The 11435-nt window shown below is 36.4% G+C and overlaps 2 long non-coding RNA genes across 2 annotated transcripts in view; one reads left to right on the top strand and one right to left on the bottom strand.

Moving 5' to 3' along the window:
* LOC128247354 (uncharacterized) overlaps window positions 1-11435 on the top strand; it is a 38056-nt gene that overhangs the window by 1620 nt on the left and 25001 nt on the right. The gene's annotated exons all lie outside the window — the stretch shown is intronic.
* Window positions 2963-11435, bottom strand: part of LOC128247358 (uncharacterized) — a 26208-nt gene continuing 17735 nt past the window's right edge. Inside the window, exons 2-3 of the long non-coding RNA XR_008263760.1 lie at window positions 4729-4795; window positions 2963-3564 (exon numbers count right to left, since the gene is read on the bottom strand). This is a non-coding gene — a long non-coding RNA (uncharacterized LOC128247358). The remainder of the gene's footprint in view (window positions 3565-4728; window positions 4796-11435) is intronic.

Here is an 11435-nt window from a genome sequence, read left to right as displayed (position 1 = left end):
GCCTCAACAGGTCTTCGCAAGCAGGGTTTTGTGTCCAAAGAAGGAAAGGTACGAATAAGTGGGCTGGCTACACCCCTGGTAAAGGCCACGGATTATGGTCTCACTTGTCTTGCCTGGTCTTCTCATGCACAGCATATTTCCAAAGGTTTCGGTCACAAGTCATTGCCTTAGTGAGGCCTAATGTTTGAAGGTCGTGCTTCACCACCTCATCCCAGGTCTTCCTGGGTCTACCTCTTCCACAGGTACCCTCAACTGCTAGGGTGTGGCACTTTTTCACACAGCTATCCTCATCCATTCTCGCTACATGACCATACCAGCGCAATCGTCTCTCTTGCACACCACAACTGATGCTTCTTAGGTCCAACTATTCTCTCAAGGTACTTATACTCTGTCGAGTATGCACACTTATATTACACATCCATTGGAGTATACTGGCTTCATTCCTTACAAGTTTACGCATGTCCTCAGCAGTCATGGCCCATGTTTCACTGTCATGTAGCATGGCTGTTCGTACACATGCGTCATACAGTTTGCCTTTTACTCTGAGTGAGAGGCCCTTTGTCACCAGCAGAGGTAAGAACTCTCTGAACTTTGCCCAGGCTATTCTTATTCTAGCAGCTACACTTTCAGCACACCCTCCCCCCGCTACTAATTTGGTCACCTAGGTAACGGAAGCTATTAACTACTTCTAGTTTTTCTCCCTGGAATGTGGCAGAAGTTGTTCTCTGCACATTTTCAGTGTTTATTGCTCCTGAGCATCTGTCACATACAAAATCTATCTTGCTAGTTAGCCTTCCTTTGATATTGCTGCACCTCTTATGTGTCCATAGCTTACACTGGGTACATCTTATAGAGTTTCTACCTACGCCTTTTCTACAGATCGAGCAGGACCATCTACCTGAAGGGGTTTGTGGTTTGTCTACCTTCCTACTTATTAGGACTTTGGTTTTAGCTAGGTTTACTCTAAGGCCCTTCGATTCTAATCCTTGCTTCCACACCTGAAACTTCTGCTCTAGTTCTGATAGTGACTCAGCAATTAGAGCAAGGTCATCAGCATAGAGGAGCTCCCAGGGGCAACCTGTCTTAAGAACATTTTTGGTTTAAAGATTATTGAAAACAACTGTGAAATAATTGTTTATATAACCTGTCACCCTTCCTACATGCAATTATTTAACCATGAAGGAAGACAGTCAGAATCTAATAGAATAATATGCTTTGCATTCTAAAACAATATTTGAAGTAAAATGTGAATTCATAATCTTGTGGTCTAATATCTAGTACAGTCATGGGCAGCCTTTTTCAAGAAGCAAGCCACATGAGACATGGTTCATCATCAGGCAAGCCACACTATTAAAAAAATTCAAGGTCATTTTTCAAAAGGTGAGACATTTTGGAAATCCTGTGTAGACTAAAGTTTGCTTATGGCTGATCTAGTACATTACTTCCCACCCACTGCATCTCATAAAAGTACACCATGCATCTTTAACTATGGAATAGACGTGTCCTAGTATGTCCGTATTTATCACATAGCTTATTTATTTGAAAAGACAAAGTTTTATGTTTGTTTCTTGTTAACTTTATTTCTGTTTCTACATAGTCTGATCAATAAGTATCCGGACTGTTGCCATAGTAACGAAGCTAAAGCACAGAGAGTGAAGCTGTTTGGTATAGATTGACCTTGAACTCTGTTGTGTATTCACACTAAGTTTTAATTGTCTAGCTTACTTCTACCGTTTACAACAGTGCTTTGAAGGAAGATGTGTAGCGTGTGATCATCGCATTGACCATGACAGAGAAAGTTGAGCAGAGAATCTGCATCATATTTTGCTAAAAGCTTGGTGAAACCTGCTCAGAGTCCTATGCAAAGTTTTCAAAAAGTTTTCATCATTCTCAACACAATCAAGGAGATCTTGTACAACTGAACCCGGGTGTCTTTTTGGACAGCTGAAAGCAGTTTTGGTACGAACTTGGCAAACACGCATCTCATACCCAAATCCTCAGTGATAATGGACTGAACTGAACTGTAACTAATCTGCACATCCTCTGATGAATCATGGATGGTCATTTGATGATTTACCCTCAGAGCCACATGTACATCTGCAATGTTTTTCTCAGTTCTACTGGTTGCAGGTCTCCCAGAACATTCATCAATATCAACATTTTTTTGGCCATCTTGGAAATGTCTGAAACACTCGTACACTTGTGTGCGGCTCATACACTCCTCTCCGTACACTTTCTGCAATTTTGTGTAGGCCTCTGAGCAGGTATTGCCATGATAACTTTTACTGTCATGGTCAATGCGATGGTCACCAAGAACTGCTGTAAACAGCAAAAGTGAGCTAGAGCTTTAAAACTTAGTGTGCATGCACAGCAGAGTTCATGGTCAAGTTTTGCCAAGCCGTTTTTCTCTGTGTGCTTTAGCTTCATTACTATGGCAACAGTCTGGATATTTATTGATCAAACCTCATACAGTAACTAAGGTATACTTTCATTGGATGCATCAACCAAGCCAAAGAACTAGTGTTGACAATCCAAAATTTATTTTTGGTGTGATATATTAAATCAGTTTGATGACTATAGAAATATGCAGTAAGAACATACTTTCAATTATGAAATGACAATCAAATAAATAATATTAAAATATATCTAAAATTATCAAAATGTTTACATGTTTGAATATTGCAAAGAAAGGACAATCCTATATTTACTAATCCTACAGACTGAGGGAAAAGAAGAGAAATTTGGTAAACTGAATCTCATGAAGTAAAGGCACAGACTATTTGTTTCTTCATATGTGATGTGAAATAAATTAACAACTTTATGGATTAAGGTCACATTACTTTTATGTATGAGGAATCCCAGTAAATTATTGTTTACAAGGTTAATTACATAAGAACTAATAATCACTAATTTAGCTGTTAATAGGTGAAGAGAATTAGTCAGTTTAGTCAATCTGCTTGTATTTTATTTTATTGACTCTAGAGGGATGAAAGATAAAAGTTGACCTCAAGAGGATTTGAACTCAGAACATAGAGAACCTGAACAAAAACTGTAAGGCATATTGTCCAGTGCTCTAATGATACTGCCAACCCACAACTCTCATAGAAGCTAATAATAAATGAAAAAGTAAAACTTCAGTTTGAGTACTCTTTTTATACAGGGTGTTTGATTCTTTATGTCTTTTTCTTTTCTTTCTTTCTTTCTTTCTTTTCTTTTTTTTTTTGTTCTGCTATCAACAGCAGCTCTCTTCCTCTTCTAATTGGCTAGTTGAAAAGTTTTGACACTCTTCTTTACAATATCTTCTTCATATTCTGCTAGGAAAAATTTTTTGTTTAATTCTACAGTTAAAAGAATGCCTGGAGGGAATTGAATTTTACTGCTGGGAATGTGGCATCAACCAAACCAAAGAACTAGTGTTTAGTGACATGACACTTCTTATAATAATTACTCTTCTACTGTTCTGTAATGCTTTTGAAGCCTAGCAATAAGCCATAATTAGGAAACAACAGACATTTGGCATCTGATTCCATTCTGTAGAAAGTACCTTTCTTATAATGATGTCAACTGAAAAGATAATTTGAATTTTATAAATTACAAAGAAAGCAGCAAAACTATTTTGTCATACTTATTAAATTAGTTTTATACACCATGAATAACAACAATAACAATAATGATTTCAAATTTTGGTGCAAGGCCAGCAATTTCAGGGGAAGGGCATAGTCAATTACATCAGCCCCAGTGCTCAACTGTTACTTATTTTATTGACCCTAAAAGGATGAAAAGTAAAGTCGACCATAACAGAATTTGAACTCTGAACATAAAGACGGATGAAATGCCCCTAAGTATTTTGCCCAGTGTTCTAATGATTCTATAATAATAATGATGATAATAATAATAATAGTAATAATAATAATAATAATAATAATAATAATAATAATAATAATAATAATAATAATAATATAGACTATAAAAAGGCTTCGACATGTTGCCACATTCATGGATAGACTTTGAAAAGGCTTACATGTTGCTGTATTTTTGGATTTTGGAAACACTCGATATGTGTGGAATTGCTGAGAACATGTGTGCACTGATTAAGAACAGCATGCTTAGTTGAAAAACATGTCTTTTCTGTAACAACCAGCACTTAGCCAAGGTAACAATCAAAAGAGGTATCTTCCAGGGAAACTCTTGTTCACCTTTGTTATTTGTTGTAGCCTTGATCCCACTTTCTGTACTCCTATGCAAAGTCGACATGCACTATGAGCTGAGAAAGAATGGGCTATGTCTCAACCACCTTCTCTTCATGGATGATTTAAAACTGTTTGCAAAAACAGAGCCTGAAATGGAGAGGCTTATTGAGACTGTGCAGATGTGCTGCAAAGAAAGCAGCAAAACTATGTTGTCATACTTATTAAATTAGTTTTATACACCATGAATAACAACAATAACAATAATGATTTCAAATTTTGGTGCAAGGCCAGCAATTTCAGAGGATGCAATGGAATTCGGTATTTCAAAGTGTTCAGTGCTCACTTTAAAATAGGGGGAAAAAGCAGATTATAGGGGCACAAAATTGCCAAATGGAGGGAGAATGGAAGACCTGGATGATAATGGGTACAAATGCCTTGGGATCCTGGAGTTGGACAATATCATGCACAGAGAAATGAAAGTCAAGGTCATCACTGTATATTTGAAGCACCTCAAACTTCTCTTGAAATCAAAGCTCACCTCAGGGAACCTTGTGACTGCCATCAGCATATGGGCTATTGCTGTAGTCCACTATAGTGCACCCATCCTGAAATGGACACAAGAAGAGATTAACCAACTCGATCGCATTACATGAAAGACAATGACAATCCATGATGCCCTCCACCATAAGATGAACATACACAGACTCTACATGAAGAGGTGTAAAGGTAGACATGAGCTGATTAGCATATGGGCGTGCATCAACAGTGAAAGAAGAAACATGGCAGAATATTTGGTAAACAGCAAACAAGACCTGCTACAGTATGCTGTCAATGCAGAAGGATTTATTAAAAATTGACTTGAGAGTGCTAATGAATTCTGATCACGGATAGCCAATGAGAGAGAAGAAATTCTACTCCACATGGAATTACATGTTCCATCATGAAACTAACAACTTAAAAGAAGCATCATGGAGATGGCTCAGCAAGGGACCTAAAAAGAATACTGAAAGCCTAATCATTGCTGCCCAGGGTCAGGCATTGAATACCAACTCAGTGAAAAGGATATATACCACACAAGAGCAACGGAGCTCTGGAGGACGTGTGGGAAAAGGATCAAAAGCATGAATCACATTTTTAGCACTTGTGAAAGTCTTATGCAGAAAGAGTACAAGCGCAGACATGACAAGGTAGCCCAAAACCTTCACTGGCTGCTATGCTGGTAGTATAGATATGAAGTAACAGGTGTTTGATCCCAACATACACTGGAAAAGTAATGGAGGGAAAAGGGAAGGCAAAAATTCTCTGGGACTTTGACTTCCAGACAGACAAGGTGTTAGAGCATCGAAGGCCAGATATTGTAACCTTTAGGCTGGACAAACAAGAGTGCCTAATAATCGACGAGGCAGTGCCAGGAAATCAACATATTATCATGAAAAAAAAAGAGATTGATAAATACAGTGACCTGAGAATTGAAATTGCCAAGGTGTGGTAGCTACAAAAGTCAAACATAAAGGTTGTCCCTGTTGTCATCAGAACATTGGATTCAATACTAACCAAGCTGAAGAAATATCTGGAAACTTTAGAAATACTCTACAATCTAGGTGTATTGCAAAAATCGGCATTACTTGGGACTGCACATATATTACGTAAAGTACTGCCAGTCTGAGGTCCTTGTTATGACTTGACAAACAGTACAAACTTGCGGTTAGACACAATATCTTCAATCAACAACATCATGATATTGGATATTGTGCAACGTCTTAAATAATAATAGCAACAACAACAACAATAATAATAATAATAATAAAAGACCTAGAAATAGAGGTAACTCAAATGAGGAGTCTAAAAGCAGAAACAATTCCTATCATAGTAGGTGCATTAGGTATGATAAAAAAATATTCAGACAAATACATAACAAAAACACCAGGATTTACAAGTATATATAACATACAAAAAATAACACTACTAGGCACAGCACACATCCTATGCAAAACACTTTCTATACAGTAAAAATGAGAGCATCACAACAAACCACAGCACATACCCAAGGCACCCAGAGCTGTGCTTGGTAGTGCAGTGAAAGCATGTGATAAAGATAAGACTACTGAATAATAATAATAACTTTTTCTTCTATAGGAAGGTTTGAAATTTTGTGGGGAGGGAGTTTATCAATTACATCAACCCCAGTGCTCAACACCAAAAGGATGAAAGGCAAAGTCATCTTTGGTAGAGTATAAAAATGGACGAAATGCCAAAAAGCATTTCATCTAGTGTGCTAATAATTTTGCCAGCTTGCTACCTTAATCATCATCATCATCATCATCGTTTAACGTCCGCTTTCCATGCTAGCATGGGTTGGACGATTTGACTGAAGACTGGTGAAACCGGATGGCAACACCAGGCTCCAATCTAATTTGGCAGAGTTTCTACAGCTGGATGTCCTTCCTAACGCCAATAATAATAATAATAATAATAATAATAATAATAATCTTTCTATTTTAGATTCAAGGCCTGAAATTTTGGGGGAGGGGTTAGTTGATTACATTGGCCCCAGTGCCCATCATCATCTGGTATTTTTTCATTGGTCTGAAAAAGGATGAAAGGCAAAGTCGACCTCAGTGGAATTTGAACTCAGACTGTAAAGACTAGGCATTTTCTCAGGCATGCTATCAATTCCATCTGTTTACTGCCTTAATAATTGACCTCGTGACCGATGACATATGTAATTTCCTGGAAAAGAGAACCTATTACCAGAAGAGCAATAGGTATGTTGGATGAAATGAAGGGGAATTGCTGACCTGTTATGTATAGACAGCAGGATATCAAATGATAAACAGGTAAGAAGGATATACAAGTAAGAAGGAAAGATTTAGTTGTTGGATAGATAGATTACTTGAGACTCACTCTCTCCATTATTATTCACCATTGTGCTAATCCCTCTGACAAGTACACTGAGAAAATCCAAGCCAGCCTATGAGTTTACTAAAACCAAGATGAGAAAATAATCATCTACTTTATATGGATGACCTCAAGATATATACAAAAAAAATGAGACAGACCTGGGTTCTCTGATCCAAACAATGAGTGTATTCAGTAAAAACATTAGAATGCAGTTTGGGGTAAGTAAGTGCACAGTATTAATTATGAAGAGATGCTGGAAGATAAAGTCTGATAGCATAAAATTATCACAAGACAACATCATTAGATTGCTGCAGAATAATGAGGGATACAAATACCCAGGTGTACTACAAACAATAAGATAAATGAAAGAGAAATGAGAGAGAAAGTAACTAAAGAGTACAAGAGGAGAATTAGGAAGGTGCTTGAAACAAAATTAAATGGTAGGAACATCATTAAAGCCATAAATACATAGGCTGTGCCCATACTGAGATGCTCTGCTCCCTTTCTGAAATGGACAAAAATCAAGCTACAGAACTTAGATAGAAGAACTAGAAAGCTGCTAACAATGTGCAATACACTCCATCCTTAAAGTAATACCAACCAACTCTATCTGCCAAGAAGGTAAAATGGTAGAAGATTACTAAATATGGAAGACAATTTTGGTACTGCAATGCCATACTGGTTCTGAAAAATTATGTTGTACAGAGGAAAAAAAAAATTTTGGCAGCCAGAGATACTCAAAAAGTGACTGAAACAGTAGAATTCAAAAAGAAAAGGTATAACAACAGAATAAACAAATAGAAAGAAATGGAACTGCATGGCCAATTCTTGCAACAAACCAAGAATGTTGAAAGTGAAGATTGCTGGTTTTGGTTGATGGACAGGAATTTGAAACAAGAAACAGAAATGCTAATTATAGCCACTCAGGAACAAGCCCTTAGAACAAACCTGATTAAGGCAAAGATTGACAAAACTTAGATAGCAAATATAGAATCTTCAGAAAAGGAGACAAGAGTATCAATCACATTTTGAGTGAGTGCAATATACTAGCACAAAAGGAGTATAAGCATAGTCATTACTGTGTAAGCAAAAGAGTGCTTTCAGATGTTGGCTGAGTGTGAGGCTTCAAAACAACAGTAAAGTGATGTGAACACAAACCAGAGTCTGTCATAAATAAATTAGAATTACAAGATTTTGTGGGACTACACCATAAAGACTATTGAAGCAAGAAGACCAGACATGATTATAGAAGACAAAGTAAATGAAATGCAAAATTATAGATTTTGCAATTCCCTATAATAGTAGAGTTGATACAAAGAAATAGGAAAAAATTAAGAAATTTCAGGATCTAGCCAGAGTGCTGAGAAGGCTATGGAAGACTAAGACAGCAATTATTCATGTAGTATTTGGCACGCTTGGTACAGCACCCAAAATACTACCTAAAAGACTGAAAGAAATTGGAATTGAAACTCATTGTCCATCTGCAGAAAAGTACCATCCTGTATTCTGCAAGAACCCTAAGAAAGATTCTTGAGATAAGAGGAGACTTGTTGCCAAACCTCAAGATAAAATACCTGCTAACTAAAGTGGTACACACTAGCAAAATAATAATTTCTTTCATATGACAAAGGATGTAAGAATAATAGTAATGTAAAGAAGGGCTTCTAATGACCTGCGCTATTATAGAAGTCAGCAAAAAGAGAAAAATAAACCCTTACTATGACTTGAAGTGGTTACCTTAAAGTGTATGACAGTATACCACAGTCATGAATATGAAATACACCACTTCAGTAAAGCAGCCTAAATACTAACAAAGCATTGCAGCCTTAATTAAAACTAGCTCTATATGTAAACAAACACACACACACACACACACCAGAATCAGAGAATTAAACCAGAACTATTCATGCAAGTACTTAGCAGTAGATGAAACTAATAAAAAAAATAATAAAAAAATAACACAGAGAAATGAATAAAGAAGTTAGGAAAGAGTACTTCAGAAGAGTCAGACAAATAATAAAAGCTAAATTCAGTGCTAGAAATAAGATAGTAGTTATAAATATACAATACATTCTAGTTTTAAACTACAGCTTAACATAACTGGAAGCTAAGTGAATTGAAAAGATTAGAGACAAAAAGAAAGCAAAAACTCACTAACAGCATTTTAAAGCCACCATCCCAGAACTGATATAGATAGAATATGCCTATCACAAACACAGGGAGAATATGGTTTGACATGAATATAAAAAATATGACAAAATAATATTAGTGTAATAAGGAAAGATGAAGACTAACAAAAAATGTTTCTCTCTATATATAAGGAAACACTAAAGTACAAACAAGAAACTAACTACAGTTAAAGAAGAAACAATAGAAAAGTTACAAAGACACAAGAAAATCGAAACAGGATTTCAAAATGTACCAAAGTAAAATAGTAAAAAAAAACTGAACAATATCTCCCAATACTAAACAGGAAGGAAGTCAACTGAAGTGAAAACTAACAATGGCTCCAAAGCTCTGGACTAAAAGCAGAGACAGAAGGACCTGATTTTAGCTGCACTGCACCAATGACCTGGTTACATATAATTACAAAATAAAAGAATGAAAAATTATGCTAATAACAACGGGATATTATGCAATTAATGCATTGAGATACTTGACCGCATAATTTCTAGAAACATAATTTCTTAGTAAGTCCAATTATATTCACAGACCCAAGCATGTTGGCAGGTAGTCCAGTAGTGCATACATCCACATGTTGATTTGAAAACAGATAAGAAGTGGTAAAAACATGTACCAAACAATCTGAGTACACTCATCTAGAACATGTCATGTTGACCTATAAGGTGATTTATGAGGTAAACCTTCCAGATGCATATATCAAGGACTCAAACAAAAATGTCTGCACTCTGATAAACATCTCTGTCTCTTCTGGTTAAAATATAACCCAGAAAAAACTGCAGCAATTATGGAAAGAAGACACCAAACAAGAAGAGGAGAAAATCTATAAGAACATGGGGAAAACAGCAACAGTGGTTTAATGATTATGAGTAAAACACCACTGAGAAAAATCCATAATAGAAACAAAACCACACTAGGAAAATACAGATAAATCAAAGAAAAGCATGAGAGTAGATCACAAAAGAATTAGATAAAGATATCAGTCTTCCAAATATCCAAAAATATATGCAGAAATGACCTCAAGAATACTTCAAACACAAACAGGAAACTCAACTCATACACTACAATTCCAAAATGTAACACTCCCATAAACAACCATACAAGATATAACAAATTTGTGGATGCTCTGGGAGCATAGCTGCTAGAATAAGAATAGGCTGGGTAAAGTTCAGAGAGCGCCTACCAAAGGAGTGAAAGGTAGACTGTATGATATCTGTGTGTGAACAGCTATGCTACACAGCAGTGAAACATGGGCTGTGACTGAGGACATGTGTAGGCTTGAAAGAAATTAAGGATAAACTATTTATTACTTTTATGAAATTTTCTATAGCCACCTTCACATTATATGACTACCATTGGGATAGATCAGGTACCAGACAAGGAATCTGAATTATTTTTCCATTTTGTTTTTACTTAATTTTTGAGAGCAGTCGGGTTCATCTTTAGTATTCTTGTTCATGAGAGCAGTCAAATTTATTTCAGATATTCTCATTTTAAAAATCATCTCTAGCTAATTGTTGAGTGAACGTTGGTGTTGCCTTGGCAGAGGTTTGCGCTCTCTGAATGCTCTTGTTTTTCTTAGGTATATTTTGAAATCCTATTTCGATTTTCTTGTGCCTTTGTAACTTTTTCTATGTCAGGTCATTCTTGAGTGCTACTGGTAACATGTAACCCAATACAACTCGTTGCATGGTCAGGTTGTTGGCATCTAAACTGGCAACCCCATCAAGCTTGCTTGTTGAGAAGGGTGATTGTTGGATACTCTGCGGGACAAAAACTAAGATCTGTCAAAGGGTGGAAGAGCTATGTATGTATTCATGTATCAATATCTATAAAACAGATGTTTGTGTGTGTGTGTACGTGATGTGGGTTATGCACGTCCACAAATTAGCACGCATGTCGCTCCAATTTTAGGAGGACATTGTTCATGACCCTAGCTGTGTTTTTGTCAACTTTTTCTCACAGAGGCACCCGCGTATAGCTGTAAAAATCGATAAACTTTTACCAATTTTGAAGTTTGTTGATATGGTGAAATCAAATCTGTGCGTACGCGCGTGAAGGAGAGAGAGAGAGCAAGAGAGAGAGAAAGAAAGAAAGAGAGGGAGGAAGAAAGAGAGAGAGAGAGAAAGAAAGAAAGAGAGAGAGAAAGAAAGAAAGAGAGAG

Source organism: Octopus bimaculoides, chromosome 1, assembly GCF_001194135.2.
Source record: "Octopus bimaculoides isolate UCB-OBI-ISO-001 chromosome 1, ASM119413v2, whole genome shotgun sequence".
NCBI classification, from domain to species: domain Eukaryota; kingdom Metazoa; phylum Mollusca; class Cephalopoda; order Octopoda; family Octopodidae; genus Octopus; species Octopus bimaculoides.
The sequence above is the reverse complement of the archived record's forward strand: the minus strand, read 5'-3'. Positions and strand labels throughout refer to the sequence as shown.